Source organism: Prunus mume, linkage group LG3 (genome assembly GCF_029339155.1).
Source record: "Prunus mume cultivar Tortuosa linkage group LG3, ASM2933915v1, whole genome shotgun sequence".
Lineage (NCBI taxonomy): Eukaryota > Viridiplantae > Streptophyta > Magnoliopsida > Rosales > Rosaceae > Prunus > Prunus mume.
This window is the reverse complement of record NC_142700.1, coordinates 11,259,052-11,269,727: the sequence shown is the minus strand read 5'-3', so window position 1 is coordinate 11,269,727 and position 10,676 is coordinate 11,259,052.

The following is a 10,676-nucleotide window of genomic DNA, read 5'->3' as shown; positions in this document are numbered from 1 at the left end:
TCCAAATCTGATTATACCATGACTCGTAACATTGTCGCATAACAAAAACATTCTAGTGTTTTTTTTTTAAATCCAATTGGTGGGTACAGGTAATATGGAGATGACTTAGAAACAGTTACTCTTGCACTCGAATTTCTGTATTCGAATTCCCTTTCTTCAATACTGTTTGTATGGAACAAATGAATTTGAAATTGAGAAATGAAAAGAGACAAAGTAGGAGTGTTTTGAGTTAGGCTATTGGCCCATTAGTATAAAAATGAAGAGAGTAATGGAAGTGCTGTTGGGGTTTTTTGAGTGGGGATGGAGGTGGTATTGGTCCCTAAGGACACGTCTTAACCCCGCGTTCTTCCCTCAATCGGAGTCATGCAGAAACACGTGTCGTTGTTTGCAGGTCTCCTCCTTCACCCTGAAAATCTTGGTCGCAATCGAGTGCCCCACACGCTTACCCTCCTCCATCTTCGTCACTCACCATTCTACTCTTTTTGAGTTTTTTTTTAAATGAAAAAAAAAAACCATTATAAAATTTGTGAGTGAAATCCATGGTGCAACTAAAAAATGAATCTGAGAAAAGCTAGTCTCCTTTCCTCTTTATTTATTTATTGTTTTAATAATGGGCACATTCCCTACTCTCTTGGCATACATACGTCTCCATGACTACAAGTATATTTTTTTACCATACAAGTCAATACAACTTGGATAAATAAATAAGGCCATGCTTCACATGCATGCATGGTTAGGGTACACGCCTCTACCTTGAATTATTTCCACATTCAAAACAGATTAAACAAAATTATAATTTTTTTATATAAAAAAAAAAAAAGAAAGATGAGAGAAATGAGAGTTGAAAAAGGTGAAGAAGAAAGAAAATATAGGATTTGTGAGAGCACAAATGGAAGCTTTTGTAAAGGTCAAAGAAAGATAAAAGAAATATGTAGTGTGTCTCATTTTGCTTATCTATTTCTTCTATCACTAATGAAAAAGCACAAAAATTCAAACCAACTATGTACAAAATATTTAAACGCGACGAAAATATTCTAATTATCGAACCCCACGGTGACGGTAGGGTCGATGAAAAAACCAAAAACTATTGATAATGTAAAACAGGTGTGAATGTAGAGTATGAAAGTGATTAAAAATAATTGATGTACTAATCAAGAGAGATTTGGAAGTTTTAATTTAGTAATTAATTTCTTAAAAAAGTCTTAATACGAAGGTAACAAGAGTGCAAGACTGAAATTCGTACCTAACAATATAATACAAACTAATTATTTTAAAAACTTGTTCTTAGTCGCTCGAAAATTAATCTAAAAATGCCTAACAAGATGTTCAGTCAATGACTCAATAGATTGGTAGCATTGTTAAAACATAAAAACATAATTTTAATTAGATAACACAGGTCTTAATCAATTTTAGGTTCTCCCTTTTTCCATATAACTAGCTTTTGAGAAAGAAAAAAAAAACCAAAAAAAAAACATTCGGGGCACGAAACCTTAATGGGATTCCCATGTGTCCTTATGTCGGAAAAAAATTCAATGAAAAATATAGTTTCCTAATCCACATTTGCAAGTGTTAATGATGGATTTGGAACAGGATCTAGGACCTGCCGCCAGACCAAAACTTGTGAAGAAATAGACCACTAGAATTTAAGGTAAGACTTTGATGTCTTCTTTATCCAAAAATAAAAAGAAGAAGAAAGAAGACAACTTCGATGATTCCTTTTTGGTAACTCTAAAGTCGGTGGTCAGAGGCTAAGACGTATTAAACTTTTACTTAACGCGCTAATCCAAACACCAATTAGCATAACTTGCGGAGTTTTAGTTATGATTTCCTGGAGTGAAACTCATTATATATAAATACATAAACAGTACGATGAAGATTGTGATTTCAAGAAATTATTGTACAGTAATTAAATACAGACACGTAATGTTATTAATTCATTTATATTATAACATGTGAACTTGTTGTATCTATCAGGTGACAATGTTATTCTACCACATAATATTTTCTTATAGATTTTCTTTATATGCCTCAAATTACTGAATGACACACGCGTTTGGCATTCCAATTTAGTCATTCATGAACATTTTTCATTGATTTTTAAAGTATAATAACATCCAAATTGGCACACGCACGAGAATTGTAGGATCAAAAGTACTCCAAAATGAGTCGGCAGACTAAAATGAAATTCAAATATAAGTTATACACTATTGTGATTAAAAGCTCTTATTTTACCAGTTATATTGTTGTTTTCTTGTTATTGCGGGTAGAGATTCCTTCTTCCATCATCCAGATGATAAAGCTAGCTTGCATAATTTATGTAGAGCATTAATTAAGAGGCTCTCAACTTCCTAATCATGGGCTAACAACCATATCCTTTGGTTCATGTTCTTCCACATATGAATTACATATTTTTTATTAGTGGGATTAGTCTCCTTAATGTCATGGATGACTCTAACCTCGAAAAGGTGGAATAATATATAATTTGCCACTTTAAATATTACTTGATTTAATGGAGATGATCTTTTCGTCAGTTGCCATCGAATCTTCGTCGACATTCTTAAGTTGTCTACGTGTCCGCTGATGACGATCATACAAAAGCTGATTATATTTTAATTTAATTATTTTGTTACCCATTTTTTTATTATTTGCTCTCACTATATTTTTTCCATTCACCATTATTCATTTCCACCTAATTCTTAAATATCTAGAAAACTTAAAAAATTTGAGGTTTTTTTGGGCTATATAAAGCACTCTCGTTTGGGAGTAATTATGGGAGGACCAAAATTACTTATGGGAAGAAGCACAATACTTCTCCACATGTTCACTTTAAGTTATTTTAAGAATTGCTTAAAGTGATTATATGGAGAAGTATTTTTACTACAATATGAGTTTATTCTTTTTATTTCTTCTTTAATTCCTTTATGATACATTATATTGTCAGTGCATACACATGTATGCCATGGTCAGAGATGAATGATAAATTATCAGTATAGTTTTATTTGTAACAACCTTCAATAATCAACAGTAAAAAATGCAGAGAATCAATATAAATATGTAGAATATGTATATATATATATATATATATATATCCCAACAATTCAATTTTATATATACTCAACCACCATGCGAAATTCTGAGTCTTTGAATATTTTCTGTGTGTTTTATGAGGCACAAGTGCTGCCAACCATTTGGTCTGACTGAAAATCTGGTATGTTCTATAAATCTATCCTCGTTTCTTAATTAAAGCCATAGAGACCCACTAGTTTGTGAATTATTTCTTCATCCACCTCTATATAATATTATGTAAAACAATGTTCAGAATTTATATAACAACCTGCATTAATTGCACAACATGCATGAGTTCATTTTCAATTAAGCTCTAAAACAATGACAACATTATAATATGCTTTGTATTTGTATTTTTTTTAATACTGCAATTCATAATCTAAACTACTTTAAATTACTCTAAGTAGCCGAGGAAGGGAATAGAACTCGACTGCAAGAGGGCGGACACTCTGCATTGACCAGCTGGCCTTATTCACATATGCTTGTGTTTTTTCTATTTTTTATTTTGAAGTAAATACCACGAGGTGTCCTCACACCCAAATGAGATTAATCCTCGCTCTGAGTTCGGTTTGCCCCTGGCCACAAAGTACTTCCAACGGGTTTGAACCTCTGTCATTGAGGCACTAGTTAGTTAGCTGAAGGTAACAGTTTGCTAACCGCACCATACCTTATGGTTGTGTTTTTTCTATTTTAAAAGAGGAGGATTCAAATTTAAAACTTATAATAAAAATACTACTAAATTAATAATTGATGAGTTTTCATGTGCATCACATAACCACGACAATGTGCACATTTTGGAGCACAATTATTATAAGATTTCATTAACGTTTATAAATACATGGGGACACACAACAAGTTACTGTTAAGCTATTTGGTCATACAATTATTTATTCTTCTTTCTTTCTTTCTTTCTTTTTGTAAGATGTCTAGATTTAATGAGTTGCAGGGTGTTGCAGATGAGCACACATGGGATGTGAAACTTGCTGCAGGGTTGGCCAGGATCAGGGGAAAATTGTGATTATAAATTCATATATAATATGGACATATGATTTTATTTTTGGAGGCTCGTGACCCACGACAAGTGGAAGATTCACATGACATGATTATTTATTTAATCAGTACTCTAATTAAAACTGTAGCTCTTCTTAATTAATCAAGAAGCCTGAGGCTATGACCCTATAACTAACTATAACATGGAGTGAATCATGCAAGATTTAGGGAATTATTTCGGCATATGATATCTGACAATAAGAAAACCCAAGAACTCAATTATCAATTTGCAATCAGAAGATCCCCGGTAAACAAATCAGCTATCATGGTCATTAATTATGATTAAGAAGAATTAATGGAATATTTAACAAATTATTTGGAAGCTAATCATATATCTATAGCATGGGGTCAATGCTTTTGCATGCTACCACAACAACCAGTGTGAGTATTTTTAGGTTACGCAATTAAGATCATGGTCTTACACATGCAAGGGACCGTGGTCCATCATTTGTGTCATCACTCCGTTCATCATCTTCCACGTGTGCACGTGCTGCCACATGCTTCACTTTGATCATTTTGCTTTCCCCCAAGTTGATCATTTTCAATTAATTAGGGTACAAACTAATTAAGGTGTTGCCCATATGACTTTAAAGGTGAGATTAGGCTAATCTAGGTTTTGTAAGTAATAATGCCCCAAAACAATGAATGGTATGTTTGGGATGTGGATCGTATATAATAAACCTTTGATTTGTGCTATATAGGAAAGAAAGTCTTGTAATAACATGCATTGTGATTTGTTAAAAGGCATAAACAACATGTCTATTGCAATGTCCAACATCACATTGCTTTACATTATATACGTTCAAAGTGACTTTTTGGGACCGAGGAAATCTTCAATAGGATCTCGGATACATTAGTAAATGCTATTAATCACTTAACTTTCAAGTTACATGTGCAACAGTTGACATTATCTAGAGTTGAATTACCCTAATAATGCCGAATGATCACATGTAAGATAGGAAACGAAAAATGACAAGGGCATGCACTCAAAATGAAGTGCTAAAAACAAGTAATGTAACCAAGGGTGAGATATTTTTTTGGGGCTAAAGTTGGCTTATAGTATCATGGTACTAGAAGCTTTACATCTTCAATTATTGCCCATTTCTTTCTAAATATCTAAATATATCTAAATATCTAAATATCTAATAGCCAGCTAGATAGGATGGATACTCTGTGTATCCTCTGGTCATAGGAATGCAACCCAAAATAATAGAAGGAATCACTGGGTGAATTGACTTTACCTGAAAAACCTACCAACTGCCAATAAAAACCATCGAACATTGTACATATAGCTATTATTGGATCAATTAGTGTTAAGTGTTAATTAATCTATCCATGATGTGATTTTCAATGCCTACTTTAGCCGACCCTTCTTGGGATTGCTTTACTTGATTGATCTAAAATGCAAGCAAGCATGCTTAATTGCATTTTAATTTAAAAGGTGCACCAAAAACATCCATGGCCCCTGGTTGGAGACACTATTTGGAAAGGCACATGGAAGTGCATAAACAAGTGGGAGTTTGCAGACATGGGATTGTTGCATTTAGGGATGAGGGTGGGCTCTGCCTCTCTCTACAACAAATTAAGCACTGAAACATGGTGTGAGTGAGAGTATCCAATTGAAAACCACGGCCTTGCAAATATAGAGAGTATCATATCCACCAAGCTAGAAATGGCATGTTGGGTAAGGAAACAATAATATATGATGATTTGGGTGGAGGAGGGCCATGTGACTATAGATGCAAGAAGATATTTCTCTCTATGAAGCTGTGATATATTTCTCATCAAAATTAGTATTATAGGTCAATGTCTAGTCTAGTGAAAAGGTTAGTGGTCTCATATTCGAATCTCATTGCGTCTTAGTAGTGTGTGTGTGAAACTTCCCTTTCTCTTATAGTTCAGAGACTATAAACGCTTGTATTTAAAAAAATATTAAAGAATTAAATATGCAAACACAAAAGAGAAAATCTTAGAGAGAGAAAGTAACCGATTTCTTAAATATTATTACTTTTGGGTACTTATCAAAGGATAGAAAATTGAGCGAAAAAGAAGAAGAATGGAAGTATTTCCGTATACATAAACGCAGAGCAAGAAAGAAGTCTTAAACAAGAAAAAGATAAAGTATAAGAGAAAGAAAAGAAGAATTAGAACTAAACCAATGTGATAAGAGTCTTATGGTCGAAGAATTTATGCATACTTTTTTGCTAATTTATACCAGCATGCAAGGAATAATATTGCACTCGGGCCCAACGTAGGTAGAATATTCCTGTTCTTTACGTGCACGCCAAATGTACAATTTGAACTCTTCCATTTTCTCTATAAATAAATAAATATATATATATATATATTTATATATATACGTGCATATTATTGCTGCTGCGCGACAAGATCAGAACCAGTAGCACCAATTTGTTTTGGCATGAGGTGGACAATACATATGAGCTAGACTATCTGGAACATGCATGCCCATTTCGAAGACTACAAATTCCAAATTGGAAAAGCTCACGTCGAATTTCAAATTCACAATATATTAGTTGGTGACCAGTCAGCACCAAAACTTACAGGCCACTTGAAAACATCACTGACTGACTGCAGAACTTCCCCACCCATACCACTTGTTGCAATTTCCCTTCTTTAACAGAAAATGCCATCTTTTCCATGACCTCATTTACCCTTTTCATGTCCACAACCCTAGGAGAGAATAGACATTATAACCGTTCATCGCTAGACGGAATAACTAAGATATAACGAAGCGTATATATTTTTCTCATCACGTAATTACATGTGAGTTTCTCTTGTTACTAAACCTGATTGACATTATAACCTATGTGTGGCTGCGAGGGTTGTCACATATAACCTATTTGAGGGATTCAAATCATCATCTTAGAGCTTAGTAAAGGTTATGTTCGAATCTTCCATTCCGGGAATGAATTCAGAGGGCAGCACACTCCAATGTTATTCCCACATAATTGGGGTAGAAACTGGAAAGGCTGAAAGAGGACAATAATGAGAAAAGCAGGTGCATAACAATAATAGGAGGTTTTACTAAGGGCCAAATGGGTTATGAATACTGGGTCCTTTTACTTGTCAGTTTTTTGTCTCTGGGTCCACATTTCTTTTGCCCACGGAATTTGGGTTGGGGGTGACTCCGCACGAAGACTGGCTGAGGATAAGGAGCCGATTTGGAAATGGCTAACAAAATGCAAAAAGATTGCCCTACACTTGGGACATGTTTGGGAAGCGTCAAATCATCTCAGATGGTCTGCCCAAAGCCAATGTATCAAATAATTGTCTGTCACTGTGCTTAAAGAAAACCGTACTGGCCCACACTGTGTTGCCAAACAGCCCCTTGACGAGTTTATTTGTTTATTCTTATAACCTGATTTTATTAAATCAATTATTGTTGATTATTTATTTATTTATTTATTTATAAATGTTCATAATAATAACGATTCTTTATATTTTAGAAATTAAACACAATTTTAAGGTTTGTGTTTTCTTGTTTTAAACTGATAAAATTTATTCGAAATAAGTGCAATTATAAGGTTATTGTAGGACTTGGAGCAATCAAGTGTGTAGAAGATTACTTTAGTTGATAAGAGGGAATTAGAATTCATGATTTAAGGGATTGGGGTGTTCTTAAGAACATTTTTAAGTATGGGTTAATGTCGCATCAAATAAAGAAAACATCATCAGGTGCGACCACATTGCAAGATTAGGTAGTCCAAATCTTCCATAAATCATAGGATTTGAGGATGATTCCTTTAACAACTCAAAATTAGGTGAGGGCTGCTGGCTCGAAGGGGGAGTATAACTTAGCTACATTGAAGCGTATATATTTCTCTCATCACGTAATCACATTCGAGTTTCATTACAATAAACATGTGAAGCAAAGATTTCCCCACAATCAAAAAGTACAACTAAATACAGGGATTAAAAAGGTATAAATGAAAAAACAAAGAACGAAAAGGGAAAAAAATCACTATCGGAAACTTTTAACTTGTTGTAAGCTTGTTGATTGTGTAAGAATATGGAATATCCTGCAGTGCTGCTGTGCATGATGCCATTCTAATCAAGAACACAGTTACACAATGACACTCGGAGCACCTGATCATCCTGACACTCGTACTCAATGTCTTGTGCCATCGTCAGCTTCATGTCAATCAAGTAAAAACAATGCACATTATCTTCAACAAATATTCCAAAATAATTTATTTTAAAGACTTTTCAAATTACACATAACCATGTACGTCCATATGACTTTTTTTATTTTTTATTTTTTATACCATTTGTGTCAAACCGAAAGTAGTAAGGACATATCGCAATTGATTGATATCTATAGTTGGAGGAGCTCTTCTGAAATAGATTACATGTTCGTTTCAAGTCCGAGTTCAAAGGTGGTGAGAGATCCAAACTACAGTGTTGAGTGTTGTGATTACTTTTAGTCAGTAAAAAACTCCGACGTGCTCTCCATTCTGCATCAGGTTCAAATCACTCTTATGTAGTTTATATTAAATTAAAATAAATTATCGCTTGTATAAATAAGAGAGTATAATAATGATTCTATGACCTGCTTCGAAATATCTTCATTCTTTTTCTCACTACTTTGAGTGAGAATTTAGCTGGGGTTGGTATCCCATGATAATTTAAAAGGATCTCTTACGATCTATACAAATCTTTGGAAAATACATCACAAAAATAAATACTAAAAAAGCATGATAAATGTGCATTAATGTTGCCGATGAAGAAATCATTCTGCAAATATTTTTTTTTTTTAAAAAAAATGTTGCACTAAAGAAATGTGTTAAAAAAATATATATTAAAAAAAAAAAAAAAGTAAGTGTCGGTTCGTGGACCAACGTAGGATAATTCACTGAATCTAAGACCGTTGAAGGGGTGCCAGAGCTTCTTACCTACCTAACGTCTTTTTTCATATAACACTCACATGAACCTTATCTGCATATTTGATGGTCCTTTGATTTTCTTAGGCTTAAAATTAAACATGACTTAAAATATCGGTACTTTGAAAAAGAGTTGGGATAGAAGACTATAATAATCACATGAACCGAATTAGCTCCAAAAAAAAAATTAATGGGCCCATTTTCACATATATATTTTTTATGAACATTTTAATTAATACTTGCGAAAAAAAAAAAGACATATAACAAGTAGGTCACAAATATTAATAAATAGAACAAGTATATGTGTCCCAAATGATCGTTTTTGTTTCAATTTGATAAACGAGTGATGTTTTTATTGATCAGATAAATAAAAATAAATACAAAATAACTAAGGGGACGAATATAGATACAACTTCTCTAGTGATAAAAAATACCAACTTTGTACAAAAGCACTCTCCTGAAAAGTTGGTTTTTGAACATAAACTATTATTTTCAAAACTGAAATGGTTACTATATGATTGTATATTATTTAGAGGAATTTGATTACCAATTGAAAAACAATAAAAGATAAATATATCTTTGAACTTTAAAATACAATGGAAATGGATGACTATGGCAAAAATATAAAGAAAAAGCATAAAGTTTCATTAACACACAAAAATAGACAAAAACAAAAACAAAAACAAAAATTCTTTGTCACACAAAACATCCTATCATGTTCAGCCAGCTCAACCACCAATTTCCGTTCACATTCCGTGTTCAAAAAAGTGTTTAAAATATTATTAAATTATTTACCAGGTCAATTTACATATATTTAATTATTTGTTGTAGAAAAACTACATGTAAAAACTTTGTATTAACTTGGTAAGAAAAAGTCAACGGAATATAGCTCAGTTGAAAAGAATCTTAACTTACAGATAAAGAATCTGAAGTACGAATTTTTACAATATCATAATCATGTGTTCGTAAAAGAAATTTTAAACTATCGCCTGTACTCACAAAGCTTGGTAATAAAAAGATCGGAAGAGTCAAATTGAAGTCTTCTACTTGGAAACATCGAAGGCAAAATAAAAAGCGTTAGGGTTGTCATATTCTTGATTTTGATTAAGGAAATTGACATGCAATAAATAAAACGGAAAGTGACAAACAAAGATTTTCTTCCTAAATCTTCTAAAAAAAAGATTTTCTTTCTAAACGTAACAGTCCAACGGCCTTAAACTGCCGCCAGAACACGTGGCCGTTGGCTGAGCGACACGTGGCCGTCCTTGCCAACAGCATGAAAGCAAAAGATACGCCCACCATTCACCTCTTGACGCGTGTGGATCAGCGTGTTGACCCCTAAGCCGACTTTTGGGCCGACCTTCCATTATCACTAATTGCTTTCTTTGCTAATCACTTGGTTTCTTCTTCTTTTTTCTTTCGAATTTTTGATGTGAGTTTTTATTGATGGCTTATGCTCGTACCTACCACCTACCTTGGGTCCTTGACTATGTCCATCGTCATTCATTTTTCGTGGGATATTTTTGTGGTGCAACTTTCGCTATGGAAATTTCTAAGAAGCATTTGCGTTGAAGAAGAAGTTGGTGAAGCTAGCTCTCTCTCTCTCTCTCTCTCTCTCTCTTGAGTGATAAACTTGTTATGTTGAAGTTTCATAATTGG